General features: G+C 44.6%; 1 protein-coding gene across 1 annotated transcript in view; it reads left to right on the top strand.

The window, feature by feature from the left end:
• The window catches only part of Ppp2r2a (protein phosphatase 2, regulatory subunit B, alpha), a 74,694-nt gene that overhangs the window by 787 nt on the left and 54,024 nt on the right, over nt 1-19,883 (top strand). The gene's annotated exons all lie outside the window — the stretch shown is intronic.

The raw sequence follows: 19,883 nt of genomic DNA, 5'->3' as shown, positions 1-19,883 counted from the left end.
TCCGGTTTTCTAGTGATTTATTGGAGATAAGAGTCTCATGGAGGGCTGGGAAGGTGGCTCAGTGGTAGAGCCCTTGCCTTGCAAGCCAGAAGTGGCACTGTGGCTCAAGTGGTAAGCACTAGCCTTGAGCTGAAGAGCTGAGGGACAGCGCCCAGGCCCAGAGTTCAAGCCCCAGGACCGGACCCTTCCCCCCCACCCCCAAAAAAAAAGAGTCTCATGGACTTTCCTGCCCGAGCTGGCTTTGAACCACGATCCTCAGATCTCAGCCTCTTCGTAGCTAGGATTACAGATGTGAGCCGGCTCCTTTAACTTTTTCACTCAAGGCTGGTCCCTTACCACTTCAGCCACAGCTCCACTTGTGGCTTTTTGCTGATTAATTAGAGATAAGAGTCTTATAGACTTACCTGCCAGGCCAGCTTTGAGATATGGTCCTCAGATCTTAGCCTCCTGAGTAGCTAGAATTACAGCTACCAGTACCAGGCCATAAGTGTAAGATTATAATTATAATGCATCCTCATGTTCCCCTCATGCTTGTGTGTGTGTGTGTGTGTGTGTGTGTGTGTGTGTGTGTGTGTGTGTGTGCCAGTCCTCAGGCTTGAACTCAGGCCTCAGAGCTGTCCCTGAGCTTCTTTTGCTCAAGGCTAACACTCTACCACTTGAGCCACAGCTCCACTTCTGGCTTTTTGGGTGACTAATTAGAGATAAGAGTCTCACAATTTCCTGGCTAGGCTGCCTTCGAATCATGGTCCTGAGATCTCAGAGGTCTGCTCTGTAGCAAAGACACATAAACATGGGCCACCAGCCACCTGACAGTTTATATATTTTTAAGTTAAAGCTATGTAGATTGCTGGTTTGTTTTTGTCTTTTCTTTTTTTTTTTGAGTCCAGTCGTGGGGCCTGAACTCTGGGCCTGGGCGCTGTCCCTCAGCTCTTCAGCTCAAGGCTAGCGCTCTACCACTTGAGCCACAGCGCCACTTCCGGCCTTTTCTGCTTGCTTATGTGGTGCTGAGGAATCGAACCCAGGGCCTTCGGCATGCAAGGCAAGCGCTCTACCACTGAGCCACCTTCCCAGCCCAAAGCTATGTAGATTGTAAGGCACAAATGTTACCAGGATCCTGGATTGTTTTTCTCCCCAAGATCCCATCTCTTTCAGCAAAAGTCTGGCTCCTTGGCCTACTGAATGTAAATCCTATTGACGGATTTCCTGCTGTTTCCTAGCTGAGGTGAATCATCGCTCCCTTGATTTAGGTTTGGCTAGAAGAGGAGGTATGCCTTTGTTCTCGGTCAGAGACCATATAGAATACCAAGCCTGGCTGTCCCATTGTTAGCTCTCACCAGTGACAGCCAGTCATGCCTCCTTCACATTCTTCTCTAGGCCAATGGCCAAGGGCCTCCCTCCCTTTAAAGTAGAAGCTAAGCACCCTTGGCCTTGTGGGATTTCCCAGGCAGCCCAGCAGTCTGAAGGCTCACCACTCTGAGTTCAAGTCATTGTATAGGGATTTGATAGCTCATTTGTTTAGCCTTACTACGTGCCAGGCAACTATATGCCTAGGCTCATCTAAAAAAAAAAAATCAGAAGTTACAAAACTCCCCCCTTTCCATGTTGGAAAAGATCTTCCGTCTCCAAGCAGGAGATGAGTCAGCAGAACAAGAAATTCTCCTTGCACAAGTCCTTCAGATCCTGTGGGCTGGGCGTGTGTGGTATCGAGTGAGGGAGGGCTGGGCAGGGAGGGAGGGCTGACGAGAGGGAGGGAGCTAGTTTCTTTTCTAGAATACTTTGAGAGGTGAACAATGCAATGCCTGCTGGCTGGTGAGGTTAAAACTGTGGACACACATCTTGCCAATAAGAATTGTCCCAACTTGTTTGGTGCTTTCAAAGAAGAAACAGGACAAGTAAGGAATGTCTCCCATGGCTTCAGAAGGTGGAGGTCAGAGGCATGAGTGTGGATGAGCCTGAGAGCAAGCCCTACTTCCGGGGAGGTTGGAGGAAGACTTGAATAGAGGTGGGCTTGTGATTGCCATTAAAACCCTGGCTGTATATACCCCTTACTGGAAGATCAACACAGCTGTCTTGATTCTTGCTTCCAGCAAGAGAAAAATGCAGGCAAAGAACCAAAAAATCACAAATAAATAAAGTCCAAGAAAGCAGAATTTGCTAGGGAAAGAATATATCTTCAATAGATAGAAAGCAGATCAACTCTAACATGAGAAGAATAGTGTTTACAACCGCACAAGTTTTTATTGAAGGTTGGGGGCTTATGGCATTAAGTCCATTCCCAGGACCAGCCCACGGGGGAAAGGGCACTGTTAGGTGACTCAATTTGTAGGTACAGTGCCATCAGTCTGAGGGAGAGAAGATTTGCAGTCCAGCTGACCCCTAAGGTGTGGCTTAATAGGACCTCAGTCTGTAGGTTGTTTTTATGGTTTTGTTTTTGTACTTGTACTAGGGTTTGAACCCGGGTCCTGGGTCCCTCAGATTCCTGAGTAGCTAGGATTACAAACATGAGCCATCTGGGCCTGGCTGGACCTGCACCTTTGCTTTAAATTCAAGGTCTATTGTTTCAGGCACTGTTTCTTGTCCATCCATCTTAGTCTGGAATAAAGCCATTGCTAATCCCTCAGGTGGGTGGGGGACTTAAGAACATTTTGTAATATCCCATGACACTGACAGGCTACTATGATCTTAGAAGAGACTGATCATCTGTGAGTTGGACAATGGTGCACTCTTCTATTTTAGGTTCTTTTAGCATCGCTCCTGGTGAAATGCTACCTATGAATACAAGCGGGCACTATGGTGTGGATTACCAATTTGCTCTGGGGATGTAAGTGTCAGTATCTGAAGCCGTGATCTGGCCCCATCCCTGTGCAGGTGCTCCTTCTAAATGACAGACTCTGGTTTCTGCGGGCCCCAGTTTTCTCATCGGCAAAACAGAAAGCACTAAATCCAACAAGCTCTTCCTTTTCTGAATCCTGTAGCTTGGTGCCAAACCACACTCTCCCCTTTCCTTCCATTACCTTGCCTAGATGGAGAGAGAGAGGGAGCTGGGGGTGGCTGCTAAATAAATCAGGACTCTAAAATAACCAGCCCATGGGATTTGTGCGCTCGTGTGTGTGTGTGTGTGTGTGTGTGTGTGTGTGTGTCTGCACTATTAGGTGGGACAAGGAAGCCGCCTTTGTGGTGTAAGGGGGGGAGCATCATTCCAGCTCTGGATGTTTCTTGGCTTTGAAGAAAAATGTACATAGCCAAAAGAGGAGTGAGATTTTGTATATGAGAAGGAGGTGGGGGAGGAGTGAATGAGCTGAGATCCCAGCACTGAATTAAAAAGGGATGAGAACACAGTTCGAAAGGGAGGCTGAGAATGAGCCAAGAAATAAATAAAAATACGCTGGGGCTTTTAAACAGGGTGTAGCCACAGCCCGTTAAATCCTACTCTTCCACTCTGACTGGCTTTTCCCATGTGTCTGCCCTTCCCCTCACCCCACCCAGGCCCATTCTGAATTCTCACAAGACTCCCACCTCCCCCGCCCCCACCCGCACCCCGCAGAGAAATTATATAGAAGCCAGGGAGGAAATGACACATTTTCCTGCTTGAATTGAGCAGGCCTTCCAGCAGCCACCAGCCTTTGCCTTCATCAGCAGTCTTATCTGGCTCCAGCCATAGTGGGTGCCTGGTTCCTCATGCAATGTTTCCCTTTGGCTGAACTCTGCAGCATGGCCAGAATGTCTTGGAAATCTCCATGCTAGAGGGTCAGGGAATCTGTGCACAATTCAAGGTCCTTTCAAGGACAACTTCCAGTCAGTCATCAAGTGCAGAGCATACAGAGATATTGTCCGTACCCTCTCCTTTCTTGTGGGATCCTTGGGGGTTGGGGGAAGAAAATCTCAAGGTTGGTAGGTTTTTTGTTGTTGTTTTTATTTTTGTTTTTATTTTGCAGGTACTGGGATTTGAACTGAAAACTTGGTATTTGCCTTTAGCTTCTTAAGACTGACACTCCACCATTTGAGCCATATCTCTATTACCAGCTTCTTGCTGGTTAAATGGAGTTGAGTTCCTCCGATTTGTCGGCCTGGTGTGGCTTTGAACTGTAATCCGCAGATCTCAGCTCTTGAGTAGCTAGGATTACAGGTGTGAGCCACTCACTGGTGCCCAGACTAACCAAGGTTGTTAGTTCTTTTTTTTTTTTTTGGTCAGTCATGGGGCTTGAACTCTGGGCTTGGGCACTGTCCCTCAGCTCTTCAGCTCAAGGCCAGCGCTCTACCTCTTGAGCCACAGCACCACTTCCAGTTTTCTAGTGGTTTATTGGAGATAAGAGTCTCATGGACTTTCCTTGCCCAGGCTGGCTTTGAACAATGATCCTCAGATCTCAGCCTCCTGAGTAGCTAGGATTACAGGCGTGAGCTACAGGCTCCAGGCTAAGGTTGGTAGTTCTTGAAATCTGATTAATTCTAGTTGTGTTGCCTTGGCCAGGTACTCAGAATCTGTATCTTCATTGGTCAATGAAGAGGACTCGTCATTAAAACCACCTTGCAGGTTTGGAGAATTTAAGTGGTGGATGGGATGGGCTCAAAGTACTACAGGTATTTGAAGAAAACACTAGCCTTACCACACTTTTCCCCCTTCTACTCCAAGTCATACTGCTGCTTTGTCTTTATGGTATGTTTTACTAATAACTTACCAGCTTTGTGTGTATGGAAGGTTATATTTATAAATAAAGGAAGGAAGTGGCAAGCAGAAAACAGAAGTGAGATAGACACCGCCTGATTGGTTACAGCTTGTTTCTGTCTGATTTGAACAGGATTTATGATTGGATGAGACTCAACTGTTATTACAAGGATAGACTGCTTACACACGAAGTTCAATTGCAGTTCATTATCTATAGAGAAATCTTTTGTTCAAACTAATTCAATTTAGCCGCCTTCGATAGGCTTGTTAGATGTAACACAGTAAAACCTTCCAGAATCCTTCCTCTGTGTGAGAATGCTCTTGTATCCATGAACTAAATCAGTGATTCTTAAATCCTGCTTCTCCAATTGGTCATGGCAAATTGGGTGGAGAGTAGAGAAGATACAAATTTTTGGACCGTATTTGTGAATAATCCAATAGCTCTAAGGTAGTGTGAATAAATTTGGGCTTTAAAAAAAAAAGGAAAAAGCTTTCCAGGTGATTCTGGCACAAGATAAAACATAGGCTTCATCATCCCAAATAACATGGCTGAAAAAAAATCAGCTAAAGGAGGAAAGACGCTTCGTGGCTCCTGGATTCAGACGTTTCAGCTCATGGTCACTTAGTCTCTTTGCCGTAGAGCTTAAGACAAGGCAGAGCATCCTGGAGGAAAGGGTTGGACAAGATCTACTCCTCATGGCACTCCCTCAAGGGTCAGTCTCTATCTCCCACGCTTCCATCCCTGCTCAGTAACCAATCTGATTATGCATCTGTCAGTGGAATAATCCATGGTTGAGCCAGAGCCCTCATGACCCAACCATTTTCCTCGAAGCTCCACTTTTAACTGTGTTCAAAGGATTCCAGATCACCAGAGTGGTTTTCTAGGCTGAAATAATGGTGTTACATAGATCTTAAACAAAATGGCACCTCAGGCAGACTAGCAATAATACCCTCTTTAAATCGATGGGGGAGAGGGGTGGTTGAATCATACACTTGGTAGGATTAGAGAGGAATTGCTGTTTTAAGTTTCTTTTTCCTTTCTTTTAAATTTATGGCACATATATAATTGTGCATATTTATGAGTTATAGTGTGAGTTTTGATAACTATATAGTATAGATACATATATAGTATATATAGCATATAGTATATATAGTATATATATATATATATATATATATATATATATATATAGTATGCCTGTTTAGGTACAAAATAAGAGATTTATTACATTTCATCTATTTTTTTCTAAACTTCTGAACCAGGCAACTGTTTAGCAGGCATGTAGCAAAACAAAAATAGTTGCCCCAGAAAGTAGCACTATGTCATCCATTATTCAGACGCTGTCAGCTGGCGGCCTTCAAGGAAGGACCTGAGTAAAGTTGCACCTGGCCCTCACATGCTTGTGCTACAAAGATACTGAAGCCTGGGCTGAGGGATGAAGGGATGGAGGTGTTATTTTTATTCATGAGCTCTATCTGCAATGGTGGGAACCAGACCTGTTACCTTTCCAAGTTAGGTCAGAAAGAGATTACTGAAATGATTCAACTTTATTGCAGTGGTTAATCCAATTTGCATTTGAGATGAACTCGTTAGATGGCAAAAGAAATTCACTTCTATTCCCCTACAAGAACTTTGCTGGAAACCTGCGCTATAATCCTAGCTACTCAGGAGGCTGGGATCCAAGGATTGAATTTTGAAGCTAGCCTAGGCAGGAAAGTCTGTAAGACTCATCTCCAATTAACCAACAAGAACAACAAAACCAACCCAGAAGTGGTAGAGTGCCAACCTATAGTGAAAACGCTGAGGGATAGCACGCAGGCCCTAAGCTTAAGCCTTAGTATCAGTACAACACGAAACAAAAGATTTTCTATCTCTCCCAGTCACTAGTTTAGGTTTCATCTATTAAATAACATGCAAGTTAGAGATGTGGAGGGAGGAGTTTCTAAGTTCTACCTCTTGGAACCCAGGGCTTCTGCTCAGAAATCAAATAGTTGAGGAGAGCTTAAAGAAAAACTTCTAAAGATTCTATAGCAAGTGAGCTGAAGAGAGGAGTCAGAAACACATGCACAAAGAAACACAAAGCCTCATTGCAGATGCGTCAACAAACACATTATCCACAGCCAACCATAACACTGCCCGGCTTGAGGTGGCATGGGGTGGGATTATCAGTTGAGTTATACCACAGTTCATAGATAATCGTTTCTTTTCTATTTCCGGTGGGGGGGAAAGGGGGAAAAAACCATGTAGTTTTGCCATTGTCACTGAACAACAAAAAGCCTGTGACATTTCACAACACACAGGCAATTCAGGTGAGTGTCAGAGAGTTTCAGCAAGCCTCTGATGTCTGCAGACCCGTGGCTGAGTCCTGAGGGACAGCGAGGTGTTGCACCTCTGCCCTCCCAGCCCCTCATTCAAGCCACTGCTGTTGTCAACAAAGCCACCTGAGATGAGTAGTGTGACTGGAAGGTGCTGGAAGGTAGCTAAGTATCTTGTTTGGGGTCAGGAGAAAGCATATCCACCAGACAGCAGCCCCCCCCCCCCCGGGGCCTGGAGAGAGGCCTCGGCGCCTGCCATGGAGCTGCAAAAGCCAAGTTGCAAATTAAACCATGAAATACTAAAAAGCAAAACTTAGAATGACCAAAAAAAAAAAACCAAGACAGGCACAAATACCTTCCTGCTTTCCATCCAAGTTTAGGAGCTAGAGTGACATGATGGCACTCACAGACGTTTTTGGTTTGTTTGTTTGTTTCTGTCAGTCATGGGACCTGAATCTGGGCCTGGGCACTGTCCCTCAGCTCTTCAGCTCAAGGCTAGCGCTCTACCACTTGAGCCACAGCGCCACTTCCGGCTTTTTCTGCTTATGTGGTGCTGAGGAATGGAACTCAGGGCCTCATGCATGCAAGGCAAGCGCTCTACCACTGAGCCACCTTCCCAGCTCCTCACAGACATTTTTAATTGGGCCACTGAGTCCATTTCTCTGGATGAGCTAGATGTTCCCCCTAAAGGACATCCAAGATAGATTAAAAAGATAGGTAGATAGATGTGTATGTATATATCAGTGAATGTATATATACAAATTTACATATGTACATGTATAGACATATACCTATATCTGTATATATCTGTATATAAAGGTATACAGATACATGTACACATACGTACACAAATAGAGAGAGAGAGAGAGAATAACCTGCATGCACAAGTTTCACTGACCTCAATTTAGGATTCCTTGTCATAGACATGGAGAATCAGAAAAAGAAAGTTCTGGAACAGAGCTTCTTTCCAAAATTCTTTGAGACTCGTCTCCATGGTGACAGTTTCAAATGCCAAGTTCCAGGGCCACATCTTCAGAAGACGATCCTTGGGATCCAATTATTCTTGCCATTATTTTTAACTTCCTCTTGCAGTATTTCAGTAGTTCTCAGCCTTGGCCCACATACTAGAATCATATATGGAGATTTCGAAACAAAATCTCAGTGCTGAGGCCCCACCTCTCCCCCGCCCCCTACCCCAGATCAGTCTAGTGAGAACTTCTGTAGGCTAAAGTGGAGACATCCGTAGTAAAGCTCTCAATGATTCGGATACCCAGGCAAGCTTGAGAAACACTTCTCTGCTCATAGTCCACATAATGGTTCAGTGGTCTGGTCATTTCAGCTCCTCCTCACAATCCCCTGTATTCTTCATCCTCAATCTTTTTGGGGTGAGTATATCAGGTTTCTCTATAATTGGCTTTCATTTCCTGTTGTTTATTATATTTATTAATTTACTTTTTTTGTCGGTCTTGGGGTGTGAACTCTGGACCTGGACACTGTTCCTCAGCTCTTCAGCTCAAGGTGAACGGTATACCACTTGAGCCACAGTGCCACTTCTGGTTTTCTAGTGTTTTATTGGAGGTAAGAGTCTCACGGACTTTTCGGCCAGGGTTAGCTTTGAACCATGATCCTCAGCTCTCAGCCCCCTGAGTAATTAGGATTATAGGTGTGAGCCACCGGCGCCCGGCCTTTATTTACTTTTTTTTTTTTTTTTTGGTCAGTCCTGGGAGCTGAACTCTGGGCCTGGGCGCTGTCCCTCAGCTCTTCAGCTCAAGGCTAGCACTCTACCATTTGAGCCACAGTGCCACTTCTGGCTTTATTCTGCGGTGGTGAGGAATCAAACCCAGGGCCTCATGCATGTGAGGCAAGCCTTCTATCACTGAGCCACCTTCCCAGCCCCTTTATTTACTTTTTATGTATGTGCCGGTGCTGGGGCTTGACCTCAGGGTCTGGATGATGCCCCTTAGCTTTTTTCTCAAGATTGGTGCTCTACCACCTCCAGCTTATTGCTGGTTAATTAGAGATAAGAGTCTCCTGGGCTTTCTGCCTGTAATGGTTGGAACTGTGATCTTCAGATCTCAGCCACCCAAACATCTAGAAATATAGGCATGAGCTATGGTCTAGGTTTTTCTTTATCATTTTTTGATAAGGGCATTAGTCACATTCTTCAGGGCACTGTCCACCTGACCCATTCACTTCCCAGAGGAATAAACTTCAAATACTACCCTTGAGTTGTTAAGATTTCAACATATGAATTAAGGGTGAAGGAGATCCAAACATTAATAGTTGTGTGCCACAACAAAATGTCTTTGCCACAAATCCTTACTTCTCTCTCAAATCTTTCCTCTCTCTCTCTCTCTCTCTCTCTCTCTCTCTCTCTCAAACACACACACACACACACACACACACACACACACACACACACAAATGATTGGGGCTAATCAAGGACAAAATATAGAGCAGGAGGTATGGCATGAGTCATAGAGTGCTTGCACAAGGACGCACAAGGCCCTGGGTTCAAATCCCACTACTGTGGAAAATCAAGAATAAAACAAACCAACGACGACAAAATGGAACACAGTCAAAATGACACAGGCCCTACAAGATATGATTATAGATCAATGTTCCACCATCCACTCAGCTGAGACTCTGTCATCCTCAGATCTCTCGACACAGCCGCTGGTTAATTCAGTCATCTGAAATCTTGGTGGGCTAGCACACATGCGCACTTCTCAATGGAGTATTATGGCAGACTGTTGCTTCTACCCACTTATTCTTGGATGTGTTCGGACTTGTGCTACTACCCTGTCTCCCAACTTTGTGGGAACTGTTACCCCCTTTCATGTTGTCTAGATTTTTATTAGCATCCCACCCCCAGACACGCAACAGCTGGAGAATGACTTGGGTAATTTGCTTGAAGCCAGGAAGTTCGTTCTAACAAGAAAGCTTAAGCTCTGGGCCTACGCCTCCCATGGAAAGTGGAACCCACAGGCGGGACCCTCAATAGCATCCCCATGTGACCTTCAAAAGAAGTCATGCAGTTTTCCTTTTGCAGCTTGGTAGGGATTGCCAACTTTGATGTGGTGGAGGAGGTTAGGTTCTGGAGGTGGGTGCTGCAAATAGCATTTGCAGAGCGATGCTTTCGCTTACTTCCCTTGCTAAAAGCAATTTGAAGTTTCAACTTTCGTTATAGCTTTATTGCCTTCTAAATTAAGAAGTTATTAAATTGAATCTTTTATTGCAAAGCTACCAATATACCCTGTCAGAGAGGGATTTTTTTTTTTTTTGCAGGTGTATCAAGTGTGAGCCGGATTTGATTCATTAAGCTTTCAATTTTCTCTGAAGCCACTTTCAAGTGTTTGCGGATGCATTCACAACGCTGTGTGTGTGGAATCTGTTCTAAAGATGGAAGGGTACAGTACCGTCATACCAGATACATTTGGGGCCCTCATAAATGAGTTTACATGTTTTACCTCTAAGGAATTTTTTACTCAGCCCAATTATGGTTGTTTTTTTTTTTTAATGTTTGTTTGAGGCCATACTTCTGTAAGTGCTCTAGATCAGAGCATGGCACAAAGATAAACAGAGAAACTCATAGCCTGGGAGAATAATGGAAGGGTGTCAGTGTGGATGGAGAATCAAGACTGGCCTTAGCCCTTAGCTTCTCTGTGACCAGGTGGGTGGCCTCCAGCAAGTGGAGGCTCTTGGGAGCCTGGTTTCCATGTTCACTTCCTGAAGCTCTCTGAGATCCTGCTTATAGAAAACAAAGCTAACGATCCGGCTGAATGCACAAGATAATAGTTAATTTTGTGGTCAAAAAGATGCTCTACGAAACCTGAGTTCTAGTAAAAAAAAAAAAAAAAAGTGAAGTGAGTAGGCTTTGAGTCCCTCACAAACGTGGGAAATGCCAGGGGAGCTGGCACACCTGTGAGCTCTGCACTGGGGAGGTTGAGGCAGGGGGACTGTGAGTTGCTGGCTGCATCGCCTGGGCTTTCCTCTCCCCTGGGGGCTTGAGGAGCTTCAGTGTGACCAGTCTTTCTTTTGACCAAGGCTGTTGCTTGGGACGTTGAGAAGTGAGCACAAACATATCAAAGGCTACTTTACACTTGGGTTAGTGACAACCAAACTGTGCGTCACCCTACGGGCCTAGAAGCAGCATGAGCTGGACTTGAGTCTGGTAGAGCACGATGGACTAACCAATGTTAGAGGACTCTAGTTCTTGAGGACTAATAGCTACTGCAAATGATGAATGTGAAGTCCAGCAAGGATAGATCAAAGGATCTAGTGTTTTGAATTGACTGCGATAGGCATAAATGTGGTATTAGTGCTCTGCTCTCAGTAAATGCAGTAGGATAATGAAGGACGAAGCGACATGTCCAGCATGGGTGCTAGAAGAGCCCATTTGTGTTAAAGATGTTCACCTGACTGTTACACAGTGACTCAAGCTAGATACGAGTGCGTGCTAGCAAGATACAACAGGCTTCACACAGTGGACATCCAAAAGCGGTCAGAGCACAGAGATGATAGTTTAAGCAATCCGAGAGTATGCTAGCAAACATTGGAGCAGAGCTGTACACCAACTTCTAGGGGGAAAATGTGAGAGTAAATACTGTCTGCCTGTATGGTAGGAAATAATAACTAGCAGCCTCTGGCAGGTTCAAAGCAGTCTTTATTGCAGTTCAAAAATTAACCTTTCTTTGTAAGCACAAATATGTCTTGATGTTAGATGGTAGGTCTTCAGATCTGGTCATAGTCCAACATTATGGTTTTGCTTTCTCAATGGGAAGAAGACTCACAGCCGATGCGCAAGCATCCATAAGCAACTGGAAGCTGAACATTTTGAAATCAAAAGGTCAGACTCATTATGGAGGAAAGGGTCATCTTCACTGGAAATGTTAATGGGAAGAAATGCTCTAGTTTAAAAACACAACTGATTAGGGAGGAAGGCTGCATGCCTCTGTGGGCATAGAGATTTACTTGTGTGGGTGGAAGTCAATGAATCTAGGAGCAGCAGCTCAGTGCACTGGTAAATGTTTACCCATCAGTTTTCTGGGTCAATGTGGAGAATCCTGCTTTCTAATATTTGCTGATTTCTGAGATGTAAATAGTCCCACTACATCTACAAAGGCATAAATAACTCTCAAAGCATAGGTAATAGTAAAGTGTGGTATCATCATCAGGGGCTGATGTGGTTTTAGTATTTACTTCCTTTTTGTAAGTATAAATTAATTATGTCTATATCCTTTAATTTTGGGGGTACTGAAGGCAGAAGATAGGACTACCTGCAGGGTAAGCATGTGCTCTACCACTGATTTACTTGTTTAATGATGTCTGCTTTTAACAACAGGTTTACAAACAATTCCCCAAAATGTTTACAATCTGACTGTAGCAGAGCACTGCATATTCAAATATATCAGAGCATCTTCAGGTGACGTTGAAAGGAGAAACAATAGCACTTAAATAGTTTGTTATTTGTGAGAGAAGGTGAAGAAATGTGTGTTCAGATCATTTTCATCTAAGTTAATACATAACTATTGAATGACTATACCCAAATCATGCTGGCTATGTATCAGTGTCTTTTGTCTCACATTATCTGGGAAATGCTTTATGTCAGCTCTCATCCGCTACAGATTGAAAATGTACATTGAAAAACTATACAGTGAAGAATCTTAGTATTTGCCACCACATGAGCTATGGCCCTCTCCCTTTAAGCTTTACTTTTGGAATAGGGTCTTCCATTTTTGCCTGACCAGACAGAACTCTGATCCTCCTATTTATGCCTCCTTCTAGCTGAGATGACTGGCTCACAACCCCTTTGCCAAGCTTACTGGTTGAGATGTGTTTTGATCATTTTTCCCCTAGCCTAGCCTCCTACTGTAAACTTTTTGATCTCTGCCTCCAGAGTATATGAGATTATAGACCTTTAAACTACAGAATTTTAGCCCCCCCCACACTCATAGAATATTTATAATCTAATGGGAAATAAATTGAGGAACAATGCACTAGAGGTGTGCTCTAAAGATCTTTCACCAAAACCCTTGGTATTAATTACTTGAGTCAGATATAATATGCTGATCATGTCTGTAAGATGACACACTAGATATGCTTAAGTCAGTGATTCTCAAATTTGATGACATATCAGTTTCATCTGGAAGCTTCTTTAAAAAAAAAAAAAACCTACTAGTTGGACACATGTGGCTCCTGCCTATAATCCTACTTAGGAGGCTGAGATCTAGAGGATCTTGGTTTGAAGCCAGTCCAAGGAGAAAAGTCTGGGAGACTGCAATTCCAGAACTGGATGTGTGGTCCAAGTGGTAGACGGCCAGCTATGAGCAAGAAAGCCAAGGAAGCCCTGGTGTCTCCATCAGATATGGTGCTACCAGTAACATCTTTTGAAATACTTTTTTCTGTAACAATTTATCATTGTGCTGCTGTGATAGTTTGTAAAGTTTTGACGTTGTACCATGGCTGACCTTAATTTGCCATTCATGAATCTTTTAGGATCATGTAATTGCAATTCTTTTTTTTTTTTTTGGGGGGGGGGTCCGGTCGTGGGGCCTGAACTCTCGGCCTGGGCGCTGTCCTTCAGCTCTTCAGCTCAAGGCTAGCGCTCTACCACTTGAGCCACAGCACCACTTCCGGCTTTTTTCTTTTTGCTTATGTGATGCTGAGGAATCGAACCCAGGGCCTCGAGCATGCAAGGCAAGCGTTCTACCACTGAGCCACCTTCCCAGCCCGTGTAATTGCAATTCTCTTGGTTGCATTTTGTTGTTTTGTTTTATTTTTGATGGTCCTGGGGCTTGAACTCAAGGCCTGGGCTCTATCTCTGAGCCTCTTTGTGCTCAAGGCTAGATCTCTACTACTTAAGCCCATTGCTACTTCTGGGTTTTTCTGAGTAGATTATTGGAGATAAGAGGCTCATGGACTTTTCTACACGGGCTGGGTTTGAACCACAATCCTCAGATCTCAGCCTCCTAAGTAGCTAGGATTACAGGTGTGAGCTACCACTGCCTGGCTGCAATTCTCTTTTAAAATACATTTTGGTACCAAATTTTTAACTGAAGTCATTGGAATAATTCTCTAGGATCAATTATAACAACATTACTTTGTAGCTATTCTCTTCAAATTGTTAATAATTTCTATGTACCAATCATCAAGTAATAACCAATAAAATCCAACTATGGATCAGGCATAGTGGCACATTCTTGTAATCTCAGCTACTTGGGATGCAGAGCCAAGATAATTATGATTTGAGAATGGTCTGAAGAAAGTCAAGGATATCCTCAATGGAGTCTTTTACCCCTATTTCTCATGGGAACCATTTCCTATTTCTCCTTGTTTGTCTTTATCCTGTTGCTAAAATGGGGCGGTGTTGGAAGTGTGGGTCAAGAAAATAATATAAAATAGGGGCTGGGAAGGTGGCTCAGTGGTAGAGTGCTTGCCTTGCATGCATGAGGCCCTGGGTTCGATTCCTCAGCACCACATAAGCAAAAAGAAAAAAAAATAATATAAAATATTATAAAACCTCCTATTTATTTATCCACGTATTTACCAAGTTGCTATGATGTTCCAGGAACTATGTATTAATCCAATAAAATGATACATTGGTAAAAAAGATTAGGAAGATACCAATCAGCAGCTGTGAGTGAAAAAAAAGACTCACTGCAGAAGGAGAAGCTGTAGCCTCTGTAGTTGTCAAGTTCAAGGCTCCATTAACAGAAGTATGGTTTGCTGAAGGGGCCGATAGCTGTGTGTTATTGGCAGGCCTGCATCATGATTTCATTCTGGGCATCATTTCTTGGGACATTTAGAACACACACAGAGGTTGAGATTACGTGTAGAGTAGAAGCGCAAAGTGATGCAGGGCCAGGGACACAGCCCTGGAGAGCCTAGCTGATCATTTGTCCAAAAGAAAACATTTGGGAGATGGAGTGATATTCTAATAGCTAAATAACTTTCCAAGTTCGTGCTCAAGAGGCCCCAGGTAGGAGAGCAAGAGCTTGCAGAATAAAGTTGTAATGATGTACGTTTTTCTACAGTGCACAGTAGAAGGAAGAGTTACTTAGTGATGATAGTTGTCCAAAAACAGCATCATCTTTGTTTCTTGGTTACTTGGAATTTCCTAAACCCAGGCTCAGTGAGTACCGAAGGACATGCGGGATAAAGAATTCAAGAGTCTCTTGTGGGATTTGGGTTAATTAATGCCTAAAGTTTCTTCCACCTCAAGCCTTAGGTACACATAATGCATGTTTCTGTGTCGTGTTTGAATTCATATGTAACCTAAAATATCTGTGGAAGGGAAGCAGCAGCATCCTTACAACAAAAACAACAAGCTTATTTGGATAATAGTTTACATTACAGGGAATTGGTGATCATTCATTTATAAGCACCACCAAACATATATTTCAGAGATCATGTTCGGTGTCATCCAGTTTACACGTTTACATGTTATACCAGAGAGATGTTCAGGTTATTTGCTTATAGAATATATTTCCCACAAAAGTGCAAAAGGAAATCTTTGGATGCAATTTAGAAGCAGAGGGTAATGACGTAAGTTTACCCATTGTTCCTTCATCTTGTATTTTGTTTACTTATATTTGGCAAGGCAAGCTGGGCAAATGCTCTATCACTTGAGCCACACCCCCATACCTTGGTCTTCGCACACTTCTTTGTTTTTGTATTGAAATAGTCTTGCTAAGTAGGCCAGGCTTGCCTATAAATCTTTTATATATAAAATATTTACTAAGCTCTTTAATAAATTATATGCCCACAGCCTTTTGTAATGGATATACATATGTCTATACACATATATCTGTATTTTATGCCTTCTTTTAAACTGTCATCTTTTTTCCCCCAAACAAAGGTTTATAACTCTTGTATATAGTAAACGACAAGATGTTTCCTGACTGTTACTGTCAAGTTTCTCAAAGATGAGGAGAAATAAATTCAAGATGGATTGACCTCAAACTCTAGCAAGTGTGCCTATTCTTAAAAGACAAAGACAAAATGTTTCTGATTAATGTTAACATCATGGGTAAATCATTTCTGTCTGTGGAGTTACAATGGAGTACAACTTTTACTCTAAGTGGGAAACTTATAAACATTATCAAGCTGTGATACTAGCACTAGAACAAGCTTTTAAAATTAGGGACATTCTTTCCCTTTAATATATGTTGATAACAGAATATTGGAAAAAAATTAGAAGTCAAAGGAGAAAACAATTCCCCCATTGTGTCACTGACCCCCAGAGATATTGTTGCACACACCTTAGTGTTTCCTTCCGGTTCTTTCCAGCCCCGCATATTTTGTGGTTCATACTTGTGGTAAGGTCGTGGCTGCATTTTACATCCTGCTTCTGAGGCACAAGCAGTTCAGTTCCCTCCATTTTTAAAAGTATTTGACTATTTAAAATGCCGATAATAGCCTGTAATTTTTCCTTTAAACACTTCTAATCCAGAAAGTGTAGATGTAGAGGGTTTGCCAAAGTGCTAAACCATGTCAAACATGGTTTGCTTCTTCTCCAGGAAGTTAAGCTCCTGGCATCCTGAAATTTTCTGGCTATGTCTTTTCAGTGTTAGCCATGTTGGGAGAGAACATAGCTACCCCTGAATGAAATACATGGGAGCACATGCTGAAGACGAAACTCACAGTGAGAAGTCACTTGCCTTTTGGCTACCTGGCAGGCCCCAGAGTCTGTCTGACAGGACTCCACAGACACCGCACCACAAACATTTATATAGAAGTCGTATTTCTCTATGTTTTAGAGATGAGGTTTTGCTGTGTAGCCCAGACTGGCTTCAAGCTCGCCATCCTTCCCTGGGGGGTGGTTACAGGTATGAACCACATCAGCTTCAATTTCTTGGGGATATCTTAACTCTTACTCGACTTGGTAATCTTTTCTGGGTGTTCTTGGTTGTTGTTTTTTTTTATGTCAGTTGTGGGGCTTGAACTCTGGGCCTGGGCGCTGTCCCTCAGCTCTTCAGCTGAAGGCAAGTGCTCTACTACTTGAGCTACAGTGCCACTTCCAGTTTTCTGGTAGTTTATTGGAGATAAGAGTTTAACAGACTTTCCCGCCCGGGCTGGCTTTGAACCACTATCCTCAGATCTCAGCCCCCTGAGTGCCTAGGATTACAGGTGTAAACCACCGATGCCCGGTTCTGGGTGTTCTTTGGTCTAACTTCCTGGAGCACAGAAGCACCCATATGATGCTCATTTAGTAAGGAGGGAGACAAATTTGTGTTCATCTCAACTCCAAATATATTGATCAGGAAAATAAATCACTTGTGATTTTCACGGTTATGCAATAAACTCTGTGTGTGTGTGTGTGTGTGTGTGTGCGCGCGCGCGCACATGTATATGTGTACCAGGGCTTGAAATCAGGGCCTCCAGCTCACACTTGGCTTTCTTAGTCACAGCTGGCTCTCTACCGCTTGAGCTGCACTTCCAGTCTAAATATTGCTGGTTAATGGCCTCACGCTGAGACCCTTCAGGTCTCAGCCTCCTAAGTAGCTAGGATTTATAGGCATAAGACATGGGTGTCTGGCTTGTTTTCTTACCCATTTTTTAAATTGGCATCCATCAGTTGTACAAGGGCATATCATTTTGATATGTTCATATATGCATAAAGTGAAACTTGATCAGACTCATCCTCTCCATCACTCCCCTGCTTCCCTTCTTCCTAAACCAACCTCAAGCCTTTTCCATTTCCACACATGTATATATTTTGACCATATTCACCCTTCTTACCACCAGTACACACCCCCTAGACAGGGGTGTGACACCTGTTAAGAAGTTCAACAGCACTAACCCTGCAGTAACCTGTGATGCCTACTAGCTCCAATCTGCTGGTGATATTGTAGGTTCCTTTAGCACCTCTTAGCTCAGACCCAGAGCAGAATCCCTCCACATTTTAGGGCTCTCCAGGACCTCATCAGAAAATCCAGAGGGAATTTTCCCCTTGATGTGCCTAAGCTCAGACCAGTCATACAGGAAACCATTACTCTGTGTTAGGAAAAAAATGTCATGGTAGTATGTGCTTAAAGGAACCATGTCCCATGGGATCCTCTTGGAGAACATGTATTCAGAGAGCAAAGACCTAGCTACATATAGCTGAGTCAACGTATGCATAAACAATTTACAAATTTAACCTACTGTTGCTTAATAAGGGCAGAGAAAAATGACCAAGACAATTTATAAACTCTTCAAGCTAAGAAGGGTGAGAACATTTATGATATGGCAAGCTTTAGAGAGCCAACATTTCAGTGGTTTTCTTCCCAAGCTAGACATTTATTTCATTCGTCCATTAATCCAACAAATGATGTGGCTGGTGATATGGAGATGAATGACATGCTTTCTACCCTTAAAGAACTCAGTGTATTAACACAACATATTTAGATCATTGTGACGTTGACGTGGTCTCAAGAGAAAGTGCATTAGATTTTATGAGTCTGTTTGGCAAGAGTATCCAGCACAGTTGGTGAGTAGGGAATGGGAGGAAATGTCAGAGAAGCCAGCCTGGAGGAAGTTTCATTTGATTTTTTTTTTTTTGAAGAGTTGGGATTGGTGTGTGGGAGTGTTGGGGTAAGAATGACAAGGGGACAGTAGGTGCAGAGGACAGCTTCAACTATGATGCCCAGGCAGAGCTCGGTTGTTCAGGAATCCATTATCTCTGCATTTTCTGTGTGGTAGGTGTTGACATTGTGGCTGTGAGCTTGTGTTCTGGTAAGATCGCCATTTGAAGTCATTCTTGGGTCTCTGCAGAAACGTCAGATAGGTGGGTAGAGGTGTGGGCCCACAAGGTCAGGTTGAGAAACTGGGCATCTACATTTGGTCATCACTTGGTACATTTGTGGCATTACAAGCATTTACAGATGAGAATGCTCTGGACAGGGGACGGGGCAATGGGAGGAACCAGCGAAGGAAATGGAAACAGGTCGCAAGTGTGGGGGAAACTGATGAATCGGGAGGTGCAGACGTTTCTTGTGGAAGAAATGTCAAAACTTGACTTTTACAGGTGAACTGTGCTTGGATGAGGAATATGGGGTTGAGGGCGGGGTGCACCTGACGCGTCGCCCTCCTGGTCACTGAACGCCTCCATTGCTGCATTCCGCCTCTAGGTCAGAATTCTGGATGTTTCTGCAGGAGCACCGTGGTGCTGTGGGGCTGAGGAATCGAACCCGGGGCTGTACAGACACAGCGGCTGCGTGGTGGGAGCCTCTTTGAGGGGCCTGCCCATCTCCCCCGGGTCCCCTAAATTCTACCACCGAGGCTTTTTGTGCTGGCGCTGGGGATGGAACGCAGAGCCTCCCCGGCTCGCTCGGCTTCTTGGCTCAGTGCTCTACCACTTGAGCCACAGCTCCGCTTCCGGGCTTTGTTTCGCTGGTTTACTGGAGACTGGAGTCTCAGGGACTTTCCTGCTCGGACTGGCTTCGAACCGCGGTCCTCGCGTCTCCGCCTCCGCCGAGGGGGTCCTCACCGTGGACGCCAGCTCTTGACACCCTCCCCCCCACTGATTGTCACCACCGCCCGCGGGCCGGCCGGGCCACCTCCGGGTGGGGTCCGGGCCACCATAGGCTCGGCTGGCCTCCGGCCCCCGGCCATGGCTTCGGCCCCAGGAACCTTCTAGACGGTCACCTAATTCACCCAGATGGAACCGGCCCTGCGGGGGCCCCGCGGGCTCCGTGGATCTCCGCGGCCAGGCAGCCGGGACACGGCGATTCCAGAGGCCCCGGGCCCACCCTGGGCAAGCGGCCAGACGGGGACTTGGGAGGGCGGGCACGTTCACCGGACAGCGGAGGCCGCCCAGCAGTCCCGGCACTGCCGGCGTGAGGGCCACTCGGGACCGGCCGCGGCCCACACCGGTCGACCGGGGAGCGGAGGCACCGCCACCGGACGGAGGACGGGGGGG

This window comes from Dipodomys ordii, unplaced genomic scaffold (assembly GCF_000151885.1).
Source record: "Dipodomys ordii isolate 6190 unplaced genomic scaffold, Dord_2.0 Scaffold189, whole genome shotgun sequence".
NCBI classification, from domain to species: Eukaryota; Metazoa; Chordata; class Mammalia; order Rodentia; family Heteromyidae; genus Dipodomys; species Dipodomys ordii.
The sequence above is the reverse complement of the archived record's forward strand: the minus strand, read 5'-3'. Positions and strand labels throughout refer to the sequence as shown.